A 20,171-nucleotide genomic window follows, 5' to 3' on the forward strand; every position below is an offset into this window, starting at 1 on the left:
AACTGTTCCGCCGGGACCTGTCTATTCAGTAGTACCGAGCGCTAAAACGTTTCCTAGATGTGCACCATTTTTGGGCTTCAGATGGAGAGCTGCATGTTTAAACATCCACCAATAACAAAATGTAAAAGCCTTGCATTTGGAAAACTAGCCTGACCTAGTTTGTTTCCCTGTTTTTCTGCATGCAGAGATTTTTTTATTTTGGCTTACAGTGGTGGATCGTTCAAGCATTGAGCTGCCCAGATGGAGCCCTCCAGAGGCACCTTTACTGTTTACATAAACAAGTCCTCACCCAGTTCAAAGCGGCGCTGCTTTTAAAATAATGACCAATAGTAATAGTTTAACTTGGTATAAGCTGGGAGTGCTTTGCTTTTCACTCTGTGTGGCAGATCTTTGTTATTCTTGAAGAAGAGGTGAAAAATCCTTTAACTCAATAAGTGGTATATGAAATTTGAGCCCTCATAGTTATTTTTATTCTTGTCCCTTGTTTTTTAGAAAGACCCTTTTCTCTCTGTCTCCTGCCCTTCTGAACCAGTAATTTGCAGCACAGTTTTAAGTAGAGTTACAACCTTTTAAAGCCCATTCAAATCTTCAAGTGTAACTCTTTTTAGGATTGTGCTATTAGTACTCATTATTTTATCTTTTGCGAGTGACTTACCTGTGTTCTTTCATATTTTTCTAGGTGTTTTGGTCCCACAGAAACCCTCTGCTTCAATGTAATGAATTGGTGTCCTATGGTTACATTGCAAGACATTGAATTATATTCACATTCTGGAAACTAAGGTAGGTTTTAATGCCTTTAAAATAACTGTACCTTTTTTTGGTAAAAATATGCTAATGAAACAATATCAACTTTTGAATTTATGACTTAGTTCACTGGACATCTCTTCTCAAGGCCAGTGCATTTAACTGCTACTTAACTTACTGGTTTTTAATATTGGGGGGGTCTGTTGAATTGAGGAAGGATGCCCCCCCCACACTACAACCTGATAGGCAACCTGCTTCACCCAAATGTTTTTGTTTTGCAGTGAGAGCTTTCCGAGTTTAAATCAGAGCAATTTAAATCATTGTCCATGTGGTCATCTCTCATGTTTGGTGTGAGAGCCAGTTTGATGCAGTGGTTAAGAGTGCAGACTCTTATCTGGGAGGACCAGGTTTGATTCCACATGCATGGAATCAAATGGCTTTGATTCCACTCCTCCACATGCAGCTGCTGGTGTGACCTTGGGTCAGTTACAAGTTCTTTCAGAGCTGTTCAGAGCAGTTCTCGAGAGAGCTCTCTCAGCCCCACCTCCCTCACAGGGTGTCTGTTGTGGGGAGGGGAAAGGAAAGGGATTGTAAGCCGCTCTGAGACTCCTTTGGGTAGTGAAGGGCGAGGTATAAATCCAGTCTCTTCTCTTCTTCATGTACCACTAGCCTTAATGTTACTTTTTTGGCAGTATAATAACCTTTGCAGTGGTTCAGGAGCACTACAAGTAGCTCTTGACTAGAGTGTTGCAAGTAGCTTTTGACTAGCATACAGATGTATAAATTGCTTCTTCTGTAAATGTGGTGTTAGTCCTTTCTGGAATATTTACCATTGACTCTGAGTTGTTTCCCTGTTGACGGGGAGAAAGAAGCTCTTGAATACAGTTTTATTTTTCAAGCATGTTAAGTACCTCCACAGTTCACACTGTGTACCCTGTGACTTCCTCTCCAAAAGAAACCCAGCAGGATGAGCTGAGCAGTATTGAGCTCTTCTAGGAACCTCTGGCAATTCCGATCATTGCTTAGAAAGGATAACCAAGACAAAGATTGTGGTTTTTCTCCAGTGTTGAGGTCAACTCCAGTTCCAACCCTGTTTTCTACTAACGTAAAAACCTTGCAGCATACAGTAAAGTACCTGGTTGCTGTTGACTGCAGGAAGGAATATTTCAGTTGTACGCTGCTATGTAATGACTTCTGATGATTGAGAAAAGATTTTATTTGTGTGAGGTGGAAGGGAAATAAAATCTGATCCTTATTAAAAATGGAATTCTGGAATTCTTTGAGCCCTGGTTGTCTCTGTAAATGGATATTGATCATGCCCTGAAATGTCCCATGATTTTTGATATAGTTTGATTCTTGATGACTGTTCCTGAAACATATTGCAAACTCGGGAATGGAGAGGAAAGATTAATTTTGGTATGGTTTCTTCTCTCCCCCCCCCCCAATTCCCTTCCCTCAAACAAAAGTACACGTCCCATTTATGGTGTACAAAAGGGGGTAGTTGTACCAATAAAGTATAAAATAATAGGCAGTTATACAACAACGTTTTACTCTCTTTTAACTGAAGCAGATTTTAGTTTCTGTAGCCTGGTTAGAAATATGTAGTCTAGAATGGAAGCAAACAGGAAGTATTAGGAAGCAGGGCTGTGTGGAGCAGTTTTAAAACAAAATAGCTTTAGCTGTTACCTTGGGAAAGTTGTAGTAGCTGGCCATATATTGTTCTTTGGATCAGTGAGGTTATTGAAAGGGACTTTCAACCGAGGATTCCTTTCCTCTAGGCATCATTTATTAGCAAGATGCTCAGAAACTGTTGCAAGAAAGCTTCCAGATTTGAAAAATGAAAGTACCTGCTTTTCACTTCCCACTTGATATTCTTAGGTAGTTTCTCTCTCTCTCTCTCTCTCTCTCTCTCTCTCTCTTTTTATTTGGTTTTCTTCCTTTGTTCTCTCTCTCTCTCTCTCTCTCTCTCTCTCTCTCTCTCTCTCTCTCTCTCTCTCTCTCTCTCTGTTTTTATTTGGTTGGGATACCTGTATATTTTTTTCTCCTTGAAAGCTGCTTCTCTGAAAAAAATTAGATTAAAGAGTTTCTAGCACCTTGCAACAAAATTAGATGCTTTTATCTAAATTACTTGTAAAAATCTAAATTGCTTCTTGAAAATCAAAGGTGGGATACAGTAAGGTTGCTAAGATGCCTTGATCTTATACAGTCAAGCTTTGGGACTAGAAACAGATCTTGGGAACAGATGTTAGGAAAGCCACCATTATTTACAAATGTAACTTCCTTTTACAAAACCCGTTGGGAATAATGGTGAGTGGAACAGAAGCTTTCAAGAACTTAATGGTGGTGTGATTTTAGGTTTTTCTCTCCCCCCCCAAAAAAAATTTCCTTTAAAAAGACTTTCCCCCTTCTCCCCATAAAATGTGTAACGCTAATAACCCCTCCCCCCCCCCGTAAATCTTTGTTTGAAGAAAAGAGCACTTTCTTTCCAAAGTTCTTTGATGTGCTGCCCCCACTGTAAATTTCCATTTTCAGGCCATTGTTCCTGTTTGTCTTCCAGTCCACCAGCATCACCAGTAAGAGACACTCATGTATTAGCCTCTTGTACAGGCATTTTGCCAAGTTATTTTCTGGGTTGATCTTAAGAGCATACCAAAAAAGCACACATTTAACCATGGATGTTGCCCCGGGGGGGGGAATGCATTGAAGCCCCATTGCCCTCATAGTGGTTCAAGGGTTTACCTTTGTCCTTGTCCCGCTGTCCTCAATAGGACTTGAGCATGGCTGAGCCACCCACTTTATGGGTATCTGTGTTTTCTTAGCAACTTGCTGTTTTGTTTAGTTTCCTTCACTACACTCCTACCACTGCCCCATTTAGACAAGAAGAGTTGTCTTGCCTGTATCTCAAAGGATGTTTATGGAAGAGGTGGTAACTTAATGCTAATATTGTAGGTGTTAAAAAGGCATACTAAATTTTCCTAGGTAATGTATCCCCACCGGAAGGTCACAGCTGCTATAGCTCTGCCATGAGAGTAAGAAGGAGAGCATGGTAGAGATTTAGCTTCTTGGCCAAAACCTCCTATCACTTCAGAAGTTCCCAACCAAGACTATCTGCTGGCACCCAAGGCAGGCAGAACTTCTCTAAAGCACCATCAGGACAGGCAGGGGTAGCATATCTATGCCCCCGCCTGAACTCAGGGGCTCTCATGTTGTAAGAAGATAAATTATAATGTAACACCCCCCCCCCATAATTTTATGGATAGTGCCTGTCCTTTTTCTAGCAGACATTTCTCCCTTCCCCAGTGGTCAGACTAACCATTATAACAAACAAAATAATCTGAGATTTTTAAAATTCATGATAAAACATGGATTACTTTGAGGTGGCAATTCCAGAAGGATAGCTGTTATGACAAAAGCAAACAAACAAACCTGGAGTCATGTGACAATATAAAGGGTAATGAGTTTTTATTCTAGCACAATGAGAGATGAGACCACAATCATTTATGGTAGAATGAAAATTGGTTAGTCCTTCAGGCCTCCCATTTGCTTATGAGGTATCAATGAAATTGTGCCCCCTCCAGCCTGGAGCTTCCTTCCTCACCCTGGCAGCATTCCCCCCGGGGTCCCAAGTAGAGCTTGATCCAACAGGGAGTGCAGGACTGGATTTATCCAGAGATAGTGCTCAGGCTAACCTCATGGCTTAGATAAGTGGAGAGATCAGAGAAGCCATTTCACAAGCCAGGCCCAAGGGCTGTAGATCCCATAGCAGGCACAGGCGAAGGCCCCTCACTCCCCCCCCACACACACAGGCTGTAGATCCCATAGCAGGCACAGGCGTAGCTCCCCCTCTAGTAGTGCATCAGATAGTAGGAAGGCCCCTCACTCCCCCCACACACAGAGAAGAGAAGGAGGCTGGAGCACAACACCAGGGCAGAAAGAGGATCGAGCTCACTGCTGAGGGATGAGGATCAGGACTCAGTAGGCTCTGATTTGTCCTTGCACAAGGAGGAGGAGGAGCTATCTGATGAAGAGGAACCCATAGTCACTACTATGCAGAATCACCTTTTCCTGCAGGTCTTCCACAAGATCCTTCCGTAAGTTTTGCACATCCTGGAAATTCCTGTTAGCAGTCAGGGGATGGAAATGCCTGACCCAAAGTGTCCAACGGGTTATATCAGGAGTTTCCCACCAGAGGGGGTGCTCCCCCTTAGGATCCCCTTCCCTGAAGCATTTGAAAGGGTGGTGCGGTCTGAGTGGGAAGCCCCAGCCAGGCCGTAGTGAAATCATCATATTATTATGAAGTTCCGCTCCCTGGTACCAGATGCTGTTGAGCTTTTCAAGCTCCGTTTGGTTGATGATCCTGTGGCTAGCCTGTGCTCTAATTCAGTCCTGCCTGTGGATGCAGATGGGCTCCACAGGGACTCTTGCAACAGAAAAATTGAGCAGGCTCTGTGGAAGGACTTTGAGGCCTTCTCGACAGCCTTAAAGGTGTAAACTGCATACTTGCTGTTCGCCAGAGTTATTTACTTGTGGGCTTCGGACCCTTCAGCTGCTGGCAGCAACAGGGCTGAAGGATGACTTGAAGAAGATTGCCTTAGCAGCAGCCTTCTCAGAGACACCTCTTTGGACATTTTAGTTCATATGGACATTATGACGGCACAGTGATACGTCAACTGGCGGGGGGGCAGCAGATCCAGGTCTCTCTACACAGAGGCAAAACTGATGCTTCAATGGGTAGAGGCTCATCTGAAGTATATCAAGGCAGTACACATGGAAGGACAGACCAATATGGTGGTGGATTGGCTCAGCAGAAAGGTGCTGGATTAAACAATGTGACTGCTGAACAAGATGACCTTCCTACAGATATGTGAGAGATTCAGCAAGATGGCTGTGGACCTTTTCCCATTGGAATGCCGGGTACCAATATTCATATTGAAGACAAGATCTCAGAGAGCCATAGGGGGGAGATGCTGCGAGTGGCCAGATCTACAACTCTACACCTTTCCCCCCCACACAGATAGTACAGAGGATGATTCAGAGAATTACAGACCATCAGGCACAGGTGGTTCTGATGGCTCCTTTTTCGTCCTCCAGGACATGATTTCAGGATCAGATGAGTCTGTCGGTCATGGACCCATGGAGACTCCCTATCACAGAGGACCTTCTCTCGCAGGGGTCCCTTCTGCACCCATGGCCCGAGCTACTGAGCCTCACAGCCTGGAAGTTGAGCAGTTGTTATTCAAAGAGATAGGTTACCTGGACAGGGTCATCTACACCTTAATAGGCTCTAGGAAATGGTCCACTGACAGGGTATATAATGACACTCAGTAGGTGTTCCAAACTTAGTGCTTTTCCCAATGGAATGCCGGGTAGAGCCCCTTACAGCCAAGGTGGGAGATGTACTTGTCTTCTTTCAGGAAGGCCTGGAGAAAGACCCCTCAGTACCAGTACTCTTAAAAGACAGATAGCAGCCATATTGACAGGGGAACCCCAAGAAGGGGAAGTCCCTGTCCCAGCATACCCCTGTGAAGAAGTTTCTGAGGGGTACTGCCTTAATCAATCCCCCCCCCAGCTCATTGCTTTCCCACATGAAACCTGAACATAGTTCTCAGGGCCCTAGCTAGGTCACCCTTTGAGCCCATGGCTATGTGCCCCCTTAAAGAGCTCACATTCAAAACTATCTTCCTGATAGGCATCACCTTTGCTAGGAGGGTGTTAGAGCTTAGAGCTCTTTCAGTGGACAAGGAGCTATATGTTTTTTATAATAACAGAGTGGTCCTCCACACAGACCTGGCCTTCATCCCAAAAGTAAATACTTTCCATAAGTCAGAGGACATAGTTCTACTTCCTTTTGCTCTAATTCTAAGCACCCTCAGGAAAAGGAGTGGCACTGTTTGGACATGAAGAGGGCTTTGAGCACAAGGTCTCCACCTCCACCATTAGTAGCTGGGCTAGAGGATGTATAATTCTTGCCTACGTCTGCAGATCTAGATCTGCCTCTGGGTGTCACAGCACACTCCCTTAGAGGGGCGGAAACCTTGGCATCATATAGAGCCTTTCCCTCCTTGGAGGTCACCTGCAAGGTTGCCGCATGGAGGTCCATTCATTCATTCATTCACTCACCAGGCACTACAGAATTGATAAGCTGGCCTTGGCAGAGGCCGCCTTTGGAAGGAAGATTCTGCAGCATGCTGCCTTGGTCTATGAAACTGTCTTTCCCTCCCAAGGACACACTGCTTCTCTATGTCCCAGAGATGTAGCCTCTCCCCCCCCCACGGACCACTGGAGAACAGAAGATTGGTCTCACTTACTGTGAATCCTCCTTCTCGGTGGTCTGAGGGTGGGGCAGTCTATTTCCGCCTGAGGGTGAATTTTTAGAATGGTTTCCATCACGGTGGAAACCCCGTCATTTCCCCCCCTGTTCCCCCAAAGCTATGCATTGTATCCTGCTCTTCCCTCTTGTCCTGATTATTGATCAGCTTTGTACCCCCTTAATTTTACCATTACTGATCAAAAACCCTTCACTAGAGCTCAGTGGATACAGCATAGATAGGAAGCATTGTTCAACCGCCCTGAGTTCTGTGAATTCAGGGAAGGATGGTATACCAACCAAAATGATAAATAAATAAATAAATTCCTTAGGCCACCGCTGACATGTATTGAACTTTTTAGACATGCTTCTTCTGTGTATCCTTTGGGATTCAGCCACCACACACTTTTTAGTCTACAGAAACCCTGCAGGACTAAGAAAGGGGTTATTTGGGATCAGAATGCCAAGAACAGGTCAGGGATCAAAGTCATGATTGCAGTTCAGTATCTGTTTATTCCTTGCATTCTGGGCAAGGCTACAGGACCAGTATGACTAGTGGAGCGGCAGAGCGGTTTGCTGTTAACAGGATAGGGAGAAGCTCTGATTTGCCAGGAATAAACAGAGTTTTGCTCTGTAGGTTCTTGAATCAAATTGAGTTAAGAGGACATACTTTCAATTATGGTTGCATTTTTGTCAGAATTATGATCAACATACACTAATTGATTCATATTAATAATGAGTGCCAGTTTGAGATGGCCCTGAGTCCCAAAGGGAAACATAAGTGGGGAGGTTTCTAAGTTGACTCTCTGAGTTGAGAAGTCTTCAGTTTCCTCCTGGGAGGGGTCATGTTTTTAGACCACGTGGTGCTTATGAGTAATTAAAGCAAGTTGGGGTGAATGAGGTCATAGTTGGAGTCAGATACCAATTATGTCCCCATATTCATTCTGGCTACACGATTAGGGCATCGAATAAGACCTGCCATATCATCCGGGGCTCATTCACCAGCATAAGATAACAGCATTATCTGCTAGCAACAGTCTTCTATAGCTTAACGTGTACATGAAATAATAGATGGACAGACATTTGACGAAAGCGGTGACATTCAAAAACTAGTGGAAGAATATTTCAGTATCCCTGGATATTCTACTGTTGAACTGAACATCAACATTTATTCAGCTTCAGAGGTATGAAAATTGCTGAACTCGATTCTGATACTGGAACACCTTGGCTCCATTACTTTCTCTCTAGAGGTGTTAAATTAGCATAGCAAAGCTAGGAAGATTGTGTCATTGCTAATTACTGCTGTTGTGAATAGTCATTGTGTTTATCTGTTATATGGTTGAGCTTTGAACAGAAATGTCACAGACTGTACCTCCTTGCATTTCACAGTGTTTTGGAACCTAATTTACATTTCCCCCCTTTTTTCATATATAAGTATTTATATGAGCTCTAGGCTAAGAAAGTGTATGTCACAATAAATCTGTTAAGTCTTTTACAAAGAGGCCACAAAACTTCCACTTAAAATTAAGAAAGTTAAATTTTTTCCAGAGGTCAGTAAAACTCTTACGCCACAGCAAACAATTAGCGTGTTAAGTTATAAAAAGTATAAAATTAAATTATAAAATTGATATTGCTGAAATATATTTTGACAGTCTAGTTGGAATAAAAATAATTGGGTTAACAGCTTAATCCAAGGGATGAGGAAAGCAGTTTAAGTCTTCAAAAGGATCAAGGAATTTCTGAGCCCAAATTTCGACAGAGATCAGTGGTATTCAGAAATGAAAGGTTCTAACATTAACTATTTGTACCCTTTTGAGACCCGTTATTTAATTTAGGCCCCCTCTGGTATCGGCTTTCAGATGTGCTGTGTTAACAGTTACCAGTGGTTTCCTTATATTTACCAGTCCCCTCCCAACCAAGACTGAATTATTTTGGGGAAGTGCCATCTCTTTAAATATAATTTTATTGAATGTATTTTATGTTGGTTTTAAAATTGTAAGCCGTCCTGAGCTGCTTTGGCGGGAGGGCGGGGTAGAAATCTAATAAATAAATAAATAAATATGGATCTATAATGTTTATGCATCTGTTTAGTAAATTAATGCTAACAGTGTGCTCCATCCTTTCATTCTTGTTGAAGTGCAAGCTGAGCCTTGTTTGGCCATTTGAAATATAAGGACAAGTTGGTTTTATAGTGTTACTCATATAGGAAGGTCTGTCTTACAAAAAGACATCATGAACTGAGCTGGCACCAGCAGCTTTTTAAAGATGGAGCTATCCGTCTTTCCGAGTGTAAATTTTGCACAAATGCTTCTGCTTGCAAGTATGCTCTTACGCATCAGTGTACAACATAAAAATCAGAATCTTTTCTTGTGCTGAAGCATTTTCAGTAAAATAAATGGGCAACTTAACTTGTGGGAGATGCCTGGTAATGTGTCTGTTCAGCCATAACTTTTAAGGTCTGGAGCAGTTTTGACATCAGATGATGCATCTCAAAAACTGTCCCATAAACACTGCTGCTCCAGTGTTTGCTGTAAACTTTCTGTGACCAGCTTTTCTTCAAAGGAGTGATTTTTTTAAAAAAAATGCTTCTTAAATCGGCTAAATTGGACCTGCACTATGAATGAACTTTGCAAGAGACGTGACTGTGAAGGCATGAATTATTCAACCAAATTGTTTTTAGTCACTCTGTTTCTGTACTGCATGGAGAGGGAAGAGTCGAAGGTTCCAGTGAAAACATATTTGCCTCCATAATTAATCTTAAACACACTTGCCTTCCCTTTTTCTTTGTTTGAAACTCAAGAATTCATCTCAGCTTGTCTTAGAAGTGAAATTTCTACTTCTGTTTTTTTTGGGGGGGGGCAAAGTGATTTTAGGAGCTGATTTTAGAAGAACTGGTATGAAAGGAAAGAATTATCTAGAAGAACAACACTGAATTTCTGCATGCAGTTTAATGATGAATGACAAGTGCAGAATACAACACAAGGGAAAGCTACATCTCCTTAGGGCATGCATGCAAAACTATTTTAATCTGATTATAAAGCTTTTTTTAAAACCCACCACCACCATCACATGGCATAAACGAGAGAGACAGATCTCCCTCCCCATTTGGCAGCATTATTGTTTATGGAAGGAGGATCTTAGGAAGATTATAATTCTCCACTGCCTGAGCCCTATTCAGAACTATTTTGTTTTACATTCTTACCGAAAAGTAAATCTTCACAAGCTGCATTTGCATCTGGAATTGCCTCTAATACACAACATAAATGCATGTATTGGTTTTATATTTAATTTAACAGTGTGGGAATTGGCAAAGCGCATTGAGTGATGGGATAGTTATGCTTGTAATCTTCAGAGAGAGAACCTATTGCAGTCTGATAGAATGTTGATTTTTTTTTGTAAGTAGGTAAAAAGTAAGGTTTATGCTGCTGTAGAACAGTTTTTTTTGTAAGCAGGGTTTATGCTGCTGTAAAAGAGTTGTGCTCTGTATGTGTGTGTGTGTTGTGTGTGTGCTTTCATTTCACAGTCCTCGAAAACTTTTTTTACTTGACTATCTGTTGCATCATTATATAATACTGAACCTGAAGAAATATGCTGCCTTTTCAGCCTTCCTCTTCATTCACATCGAAGAATATATTTATTTTTCTAATGTGTATACAAGTAGGCACCCCTAACTTATTGTAGTGTACAGAGGTTTTTTAAAATTGACTACTTTTTGCTAATAGTGTGTTGTCTATCAGCCAAATCTTAATCCCCCCCCCCCCAATTTGGAGCATGTATCTGAGCATGCTGGGTAGTTTCGTTTTATTTTTAAAAAAACCTCCTTGATATATGAATGTTTCATACGATTGGGTCCATACACATTCAGTTAATTCTTCAGGCTCTTTCCCACCTAGTTATCCATGTTGGTCTTATCTAAAATTTCACATTTCTCTTCTTTACCCACCATAAAGTGCACAAAAAAAGAAAATACTCAGGATCATTTATCACATATTGCTGTGCATCCCTTTACATCGTTTATCACATAGCACATCCCTTGATAGGTTTTCATCACCCACATAGTCAGGGTTGTAAAAAGTGCGTCGTAATCCATCCTTCCATTGCAGAGTTACTAGCAAAGGGGGAATTCAGATCTGCGATCATGGAACCAGGATGGAGTAATTATTCTGGATTCTGTTCTCCTCTAGATACAATAATGTCACCTACATTACAGGTTCTTCGGGCTTGTGAGACTAGAAATCCAGTTTTAAAGGCATGCAACATAAGGTGTCCCTGATATTTGTGTGGTGGCCACCAATGTTCCCTCTAATTCCCCCCCCCCGAGAGGAGCAGTTCACATCCTCTGCAAGATATAACGGCTGTAATCTTAAAATGGGCAATAGGCAGTATAAGACCCCGTGCAGCTCCAGATTGCTGCTGAGGGGGGCTTCCTGTGTTAATGAGCAGCCACTGACGTGCACAACTTAGAGGGAACAATGGTGGCAGCATAATACCAAGAAATCCAAGCACTTTCAGTAAATAGTGTTCCAGTTCTTGTATAGCACTAGAAAACAATCAACCAAAGATATTTGCAGCTTTGATTTTCATCAGAGGACAGCTTGAGACAACATATACAGAATACATAGAGTGGTTTGACAGAGTTATATCCTTCTACATCCATGGAAGTCAATGGACTTAGAATGGTGCAGCCCTGCTTAGGATGATGCTAAATCAGTGGTACTTAGTCCAGAGCTTGCCAAGAGCCACTTTTGCAGTTAAATCATCAACCAAACGGATACATTTACTTCCATCCTTGGCATGAAGCCGGCGCCTCAGGGAGACTTGCAGCTTACCCATTTCTCCAGTGGTGGCTGGTTCAAGGTGAGAACCACCTGCCAAGCACAAGCCCTGCCAGTCAACATGAGGCAGTAAAGGCCAGAGGGGTACCAGGGACCGCACACCAGTGTATACCAAGGTCCAGTACAGTAAGAAGACTTTATTTATTTATTTATTGCTTCCATTTGTATCTCGCCTTGCCGGACAAGCTGGCTCAAGGTGGCTAACAAAGTTAAAATAACATAAACAATACAGAGTTAAAACAATTAATAAATACAATACCAAATTAAAACAGCAACAGTTTACAAATAAAACCGACAGATGATGCCGATAGTCTAAATCATATCCAATGATAGGGGTAGCATCCAGCAAGGTCTCAGGCCAGAAGTTGTTTTAGATTTCAGGCCAGAAGATGTTCCAGGGCACATTAATCAGTGGCAGCCCCTAATCGAAAGCCTGGTGGAAGAGCTCCATTTTACAGGCCCTGTGGAACTGTAAGAGGTCTCGCAGGGCCCTGATGTTCTCCGGGAGCTCATTCCACCAGTATGGGGGTGCCACTGAGAAAGCCCCTTTCATAGTGATATTCAGCCTGGCTTCTTTCGGACCAGGGAGGGTCAGACGATGTTGCGACCCTGACCTCAGTGCTCTCTGGGGCACATATGGGGAGACTTCAGATTTGGGGAGTTCAGATTTGAAGAGTAAATTAAATAAGTTTTATTAAAGAATTTCCCTAATTACAAGCATACTAAACATTGAAGAAGAGCAAGCAATACAGAACTAAGAAAGCAGAGGCGATTGATGGCAAATAGAGGGGTCAGTTATGGAGTAGTGCTACCTGTCCAGATGTGCAGGGATCCATGGAGGTGAAATTATGGGCCAAACATAGATTGGGGGTGAACTGCCAGTTGGCATCCGGGGCAGACACACAATCTGAGGCCTTGTGCCGTGATGGATTTATACATTGAAAACAATGCAGACCAATGGGAGACCTTGATGGGCTTGCCCCAGGATAGACAAAAGATTACCTGCACCAATGAGGGGTCCTAGGGTGTGTGGCGCTAGGAGGGGCAGAACCTAGGTGTGACCAATGAGGTCTCAGGGTGGCAGAGTCTGGATTCACAATAGTGGTGATGGGATTAGCCATGTGCTGGGTGGCTGTACTGGAGCTGGTTGAATGGTTTTGATGAGCACTTATGGTCCTGCCAAGGCCGATAGAATAGGTCCCCAGGTTTAGGCAAAAGGTGGGAGATGGGTGCCTGATTAGCATCAGGAAGGATCGCTAAACATTTGAATGTATGAAGGAAGGAGCAGGAAGGATAGTTGTGGAGACAAGGATTTTCACATAGACATTGGTTTCCCACAAAAGGGCTAGGTGAAGCTCTGGAGACAGAAGGGCTATTTGCCAGGTGACCTCTGAATAGCCTTTAGAAATGAAGATACTTTACCTGGTGGAATTGCCATTGTATCATATGCATACCTTGCTGGGTGGGGGGAGACTGGAGGTTGGCTTCAAGGGCTGCCTTGTGCCACCTGAAAATGGAGGTTGGTTTGCTCTGTGGTTCAGACTGAGAATGCTTTCCTTGGTCTGACTTTGTGGGTCTCTGGTTCAGGTTAGAAGTGGGGTGCCCCATTGCTGGCAGCTCCTCTGGGCTACACCATTGCCTTCTTCTGCATATTAACCCCAGTATTTTTTGATGGTCTCCCATTCCAGTACCAAGTGTAGCAGACTCTGCTTAATTTCCGAGCTCTGATGAGATCAGGCTAGGTTAGGCTATCAGGCTGCTAGTAGTGTCCTACCTCACAAAAAATCTAAACTACCCTGAGCCTTAGGCTATAAATATCAGTGTCCCTCCTACATTTCACCTCTCACTTGGCGGCAAACTAAGTGGCTTATATAGCTGCCGTAGGCGAACAAAGATAGTGTATCATGTTGTTCAGTAATACTAAATAGTGACTCATGTTATTGAGAGCTATCTAACATAAGGCAAGCTTCCCAGGCAAGAATTGGTATAAATAACTTGTGGCAAAAAGAAGTCTAAAAGCTTCCTTTCCAACATCCTCCTTTTCAACCCAAACATTGCGTGGAAAGCTGCAAGTGCCATCTGCTTTAAAGGATAAAAAAGTCTTTTTCCGCTTAGTCATTCCAAAAGTTTGAGGCATCCAATCATAACTTTTTTAAAATATAGTTTTAATTGGCTCAGTGATTTTGTTGTTTGGCTTAAGAGAATATGAACTATATGTGATGTTACTGGAGATCTATTTAGTATGAGTGAGATACACAGCCTATTCGCTTCTGTCTAGGAAGAGAAGCTTCCCAGGTCTCTTGTAATTTGATATTGAGCTAAAAGAGAAACAAAGCAATAAAGAACAGAATTGGTTGATAGAACTGTGTTCATCTTCTTTTGTCTCTTCTCTTCAGAGTGAGACACAAACGATAGAAGATTCACATCTTCTTTACTGTCTCCTCACATGGGCTATTTGTGAGTAGATGAGTTATTCCGTTGCTCTAATGCTTTTGTTGTCTTAGGCCCAAATAACACATCACACAACTGCATGTGTCCTTCCTCCAATTTTTTTTTTTAACCAAAAGAACCAGGGGAGGGAGCTTTTTAGTTATAAGCCTCAGGATCTGGAAGTGGATAGATGTAGACTGCGCAGTAGACCTTCCTCCAGTGGTGATGGTTAACTTAACTCCACATTTATTCACAGTCTTGATGGCTAAGGAGTTGAGAAGTATGGAACACAGGATTAATCAGAGCAATGAGGATTGGGGCAAGAAACAAACAAAAAAAAGCAAGACAAATAGGACAGGATGCTAGAAATACTGTTTATGATTAAAGTAGATTCTTTTATTTTTTTAACCTGGATGAGTGTAAACAAGCCATAAAAATCTAGTGGAGAAATAGTTATTAAAACTGTGAAAAGGTAAGAGAAAGAATTGGAGTCATATAGCAACGAAAAGGTTAGGTTTCTGAAGTAGAGAAACTGGAAACTAGATCAGAGGAAGCACAGAACAAACACAGGAAACACAATCTGAAATTCAAGGGTCTTCCTAAAAGCATTGAATGAGAGGATTAGGGTTTTTTTAAGGAGATAATTCGAAACTCTATTGGTATTGGTAATTGTGCTGCTATCAGCCTTGAAGGTACTAATCAGATAAAAGCTAATACAGCCGGAGAAACAAACAAACTTGGGGCACCAAGAAATGTTATTGATACTTTTATAAAAGTAAGGATTAACTATGGCATTTTAAAAACCAAGAGGGGAAGAAAGTTGTTGGTTGATAACCAGGAAATTCAGGTATTGAATGATTTAAATCCCAGCATGTTAGCTAAATGTTGTCAATTTAACTTCCTCACAGAGAAGTTGAAGAATCTCACATTATTAGATATGACCACAGAATTCCTTTTAGACTTAATGTTTGTATTAAGAGCAAGTGGGTAATTGTAAAATCTGTTCAATCTAACGGCTAGCCTGGGTGAAAGGTAGAGATAAGAAGTAAAGGCAATCATTTTGGTTCGGATTGGATGTTCTGTTATGAATGCTGGTAAAAAAACAATGAATTTCTTGGAAGTAATGTTAAATGCAAAAGGATAAATAAAGGATTAATAAAGAAAAAAATTCTGCAACACACATTGAATAATGAAAAATTCCTTAAACATATGAAATTCATTTCTCCATATGTGGCCTTAAATTTACCTAAGAAACAAGAAGCAGCTATTAAGAATAATGAATATTTAAGAAGCCTTTCTTAACAGTGAGGCATCTGATGTTGAAATTTATGGGGAGAGTTTTAAATTTATTTGCATGTATGGGCCCATCAAGCACAGGCTACCTTAGTAGGTTTTTGCGAAGACTGAAAAGTTGAAGACAGGGTCATAGTGGGAGAAGATTTCAGTGAAGTCATGAACTCCAAGCTGGATAGATATCGTCCTCCTCAAGACATTTTTGAGATCTCAGTATTATTATTTTTTTAGATGCTAGGAGCTTCAGTGTTATTAAACCTTGATGTATAAAATTATACTTATCAATAACCGTAAAAATCTTAATAGTATGGTTTTTTCTGGGTTTTGTTTTTCTTTGCATTTCCTCCCATTGTCAAAGGTTCAGGAAGCTAACATTATCCCAGTGGTATTTTAATATCATGCCCCAGTAATGATTTCATAAACTTCTTCAGCTAGATCTGTTAGGTAAGCTGTTGCATTCAGTGGTCTGTTGATGCAGTTATCATTCATTCCCATATTCCACCCTGCTCTGCTGATACAAAAAGCAGCAGGGCGATTTCACCCCAATTCCCTCACCTTATTGCAGTGCCGCCCCCCCCCCCCCATATTCTTGTGGTCATTCATTCATGCAGGTCCCATGACTCCAGGAACCAATTGGTGGGGGGAGGGGAAAGCTAAGGATTTGGAAACTGCGTAGTTGGATACCACAGAAAGAGAAATATAGGAAAACCAGACATTAATGAGCTCTTCAGTGTCACACATTGTCCAAAGCTTGTTATTTATTAACATCCTTTTGCAACTTAAACCATTGGCACTGGCATCTTGAGAGAAACTAACAGAGTAAAAGAATGGCATATTATTGTTGGATTTGAGTCGCCCTGTTCTCCCTGCATAGCAACGGCCCTGGAGCTCAGCCAGAGTTGTTTGAGCCCAAACAGGACCCGGTTCCTCATCCAACCAGGTCGATTTGATGCAGTTTTTTATTTGGGACCAATCTGACATTGGTACGGAACAGGACAGAGGTTGGATCCAGGTTACCTAGAGGTGAGTAGAGGATCAGAGAGAAAGATAAGCTCCAAACTATGTATGCCTGTCATATTACCTGACACGTCCAATGCCCAAAGCATGTCTTCCTCTCTTTCCAGTGACATCAGTACATGCCTCAGAGCTAGCTCCTATCACCTCATTCTGCTGCTGCTCCCTCAAAAAACATATAGTCAACAGAATAATCATACCCTTAGCTCCGATGCCTCAGAGCTAGCTCCTATCACCTCATCCTGCTGCTGCTCCCTCAAAAATGGCTCACACCCTTAGCTCCAACCTTAGCTCTCCCACTAAATCTATAACAGAGAGCTTAAATTTTCATAATCCTTATTTGCTGCTAAAAATAACCTTGGCTTTGCCTTTGACACCAAGGCCATCAATGTTGTGCCATCTGTATGATCTTTTTGACCCAAAGTGCTCACTGCACAGTAGCCTGAGCGGGTCTGGATGGAGCGGGTCAGGATAGAGAGAGTAGCCTCACAGAGCAGTTGGCTTATGCGTTATCATGCTGGGAGGGGGAAAGCCTATTGTTAAAAGCTCTCCTTATGCCTCCTCCCTACAGCTGATATTGACCCACATATGCATTGTTCAGAAGCATCGCTTTTTATTTTGGGTCCACTGCCTCCTTTAAACTTTGAGACTACTCCATGTTAGAACAGAGACTTTTGAGTCCAGTATGCTAATGTCTCCACTTGGGAGACATTTGCTGTATTAATGAGCATCCAGTTACTTTGATGTGCATTACTTTAATATGAAAGGTATTCTTGGAAACATATATAAGCTCTGAAGTCCTTACAAGCAGCGATTTTGTGCCTCTCTGCTACTGAGTAATTCTAACACCAGACCAAAACACCAACTGTTAGCTGTGAAACAGGAAACATAGTTAATTCCAATCCTTCTAGCCGTCTGAAACAATATTATATTTACCTCTGTGATGATGTCAGCTGTATAGTACGACAGCAGATCTGTCTGTCTGCCTTTGAATCCCATTGCACACATACATTAGCAAAATGTAAAGTAAGACTTACTTTGGTGTCTCCCCAGCAATGGGCTTGTTTACATTCCCTTTTTTTAACCTGAGCACTTATAGTTGTTTAGGCTTCACTTAATGTATTAAGAGTGCAGTTCTACTATGGTGCTGTTGGGAGGAGGGAGATCTTGTTGACTTAGTCTTGGTCTGGTGAGGCACTTTGACAGTCAGGCTGTGAGAAAGTTTATACTGTTGCATGCATGCCAGGAGTTGTTTGGGTTTGGCAGGTTTAGAAGCAAACTTAATTTGATTCTCCAAAAGGTATGTGAGAATATTCTGTCACTGCAGTAATATACACGCCCAGTGCAAAGCACTCCATGCTGCTATCTAGATCGGGGATACCTACCTTTTGTAAGGCCTGGGCTCTGGCCCTTGCCAAACAGACCACTCCGAGTGACGGGATAGCCAACAAATGGCTGCCCTAGGGTCGTAGGTGGGGCAAGGAGATATATGGAAGGAGATAGTCCTTCAAATATATGTATGCTGCTTCAAATGTTTGCTACTTTACAGGACTTCACAGTTGTAGAGCAAGTGTGTTCAGACACTGCATTGCATATATGTACAGTTACGTATTAAATATCTAAAATTAAAACAGAGTTATAACAGTGAACTATGGAGTATTGTCTCTTATTTGGAAGTGAAACTGGGATAATTTTTTACATGGGGCCAAGTAAAATTGACTTAAAGATCTGGTTCGCAGCTAATAGTTGGGCTCTTCTTGATATGGATTAATTAAGCAGAGTTCTTTACTAAAAGAACTATGGGTGAGGTCCAACCACCTTTCCCACTTTTGAAAAAGGGAATACAATCTGAAAGACTATGCTAGGGATCATGGGACCTGCATGGGCTAAAGCTATGTAGGATGAGGAAGATAGTAGGGAGGAGAATTAGATGAGATCTAGTTAAAACGCTGCATGGATCCAACCACATTTTAATGAGAAATTCTCTAGATATATAAGACAGCTGCACAAAAGACTTTATGGTCTATGTTGTAGGACCATATGCTTGGTAGATTTCCATATAGCTTGGACCCAGTCAACGCTCCCTCTAAGCTGTGTAATCTTGTGAGCAAAAATTCTACTTGGTGAGCTCCTGGCATTCAAGTTATGAGCAAGCAATTTGGCTGCTGCATAGGTTAGTTTGCTGTGGAGCCATCCTTCCTGAGCTAAGACAAAAATGTGTAAGCCGGAGGCTAAAAAACTGTGAGCTAGCTCACACCAACTCAGCTTAGAGGGAACACTGGACCCAGTATACATGTACATGCCACACTTGAAAGTATTTTTCCAACATCAAGATTTGACGTTCCTGTCCAAATTAATAATGTGTGGCATGTGATACATTTTGAATATTGGGAGAGTAAACAGAATAATTATTGTTTTAATATCTCTAGAATTTATTCAGCTGATCACAAAGTGCCCTAAGGTGCACCAAAGCAGCAATAAGTCTTCTTAAGAATTTGTTCTTTAAGAAGTTTTAATTACTTCAGAAGAAAGTGAGGATGGTGATGAGTAGAACTATCTGTGTTGGAATATGGAAACTAAATGTGTAATGACTCCATGTTTGAGGAGACCACTTGACATCTTTTTTAAAAATATCCAGTATATTTGTTTTAATTCACACTGTTGCCCATAACTGTGGATATGATATATCTTGGAAGAGGCAGTACAAATACCAGAGGGGTGGTGCTAGAAGACACTTGATCCTGATCACTGAAGTCTTCACTGGTATGCTGTCAAGAGCAATTCAAATCAAGGCAAAGAAGAGTGACAGCTGGGACCCCAGTGAAGGAATGTGGAAAAATATTTTTGGTAACTACCTAAGGCAGGGACAGTCAACGTCTTGATGACCTGGGGCCAGACTGTGTTAAAATAGTTCACAGAGAGTCAGAATATCCCTTATAAATAAAAGCCGAATGGTGGTGGCACTTCTCTAGAATATTCCACACGCTCCAAAATCAGTTCGCTCTCTGATCTGTCATTCAGAGGGTCTCCCTATCCACTGGGTGCTTTGCCTGAGTCCTGCCTCCAACATTCTAGACATTTTGCTAATCCTCTCCCCCCATAGCCAGTCAGAACACAGAGGTTATTTGCATATGCAGCCTCATTGGCCTCTGCCTCGGAACACAGAGGTCGTTTGCATATGCAGCCTCATTGGCCTCTGCCTCGGAACACAGAGGTCGTTTGCATATGCGACTTGATTGGCTTTTGCCTCTAACATTCTAAACAGTTTTGCTGTTCTGAGGTAAAATGTGTCCAATCTCCAGGTGAGGGCTGGAGATCACTCAGAATTACAACTGCTTTCCAGATGGCAGAGATCAGTTCCCCTGGAGAAAATGGTGGGCTCTGTATCCTTATATGCTGCTGAGGTGGACCCTGTATGACAGCCAATGTGACGTAGCAGTCAGGGCTTCAGAGCACGGGAGAGGCTGCAGGTGTGTGGGAGGTGGAAAGCTGAAGAGTGAGGGGGAAATAAAGGTAGGTTGATGATTGGCTGGGAAAGAGATAGGGTT

General features: G+C 42.0%; 1 protein-coding gene across 1 annotated transcript in view; it reads left to right on the forward strand.

Annotated features, from left to right (window-relative positions):
• The first annotated feature begins 755 nt into the window (after positions 1-755).
• The window catches only part of KLHL29 (kelch like family member 29), a 554,920-nt gene continuing 535,504 nt past the window's right edge, over positions 756-20,171 (forward strand). Inside the window, exon 1 of the mRNA XM_015407338.1 lies at positions 756-780. The gene's annotated coding sequence lies outside the window, so the exon portion shown is untranslated. The remainder of the gene's footprint in view (positions 781-20,171) is intronic.

Source organism: Gekko japonicus, unplaced genomic scaffold, assembly GCF_001447785.1.
Source record: "Gekko japonicus isolate JY-2015 unplaced genomic scaffold, Gekko_japonicus_V1.1 scaffold239, whole genome shotgun sequence".
NCBI lineage: Eukaryota > Metazoa > Chordata > Lepidosauria > Squamata > Gekkonidae > Gekko > Gekko japonicus.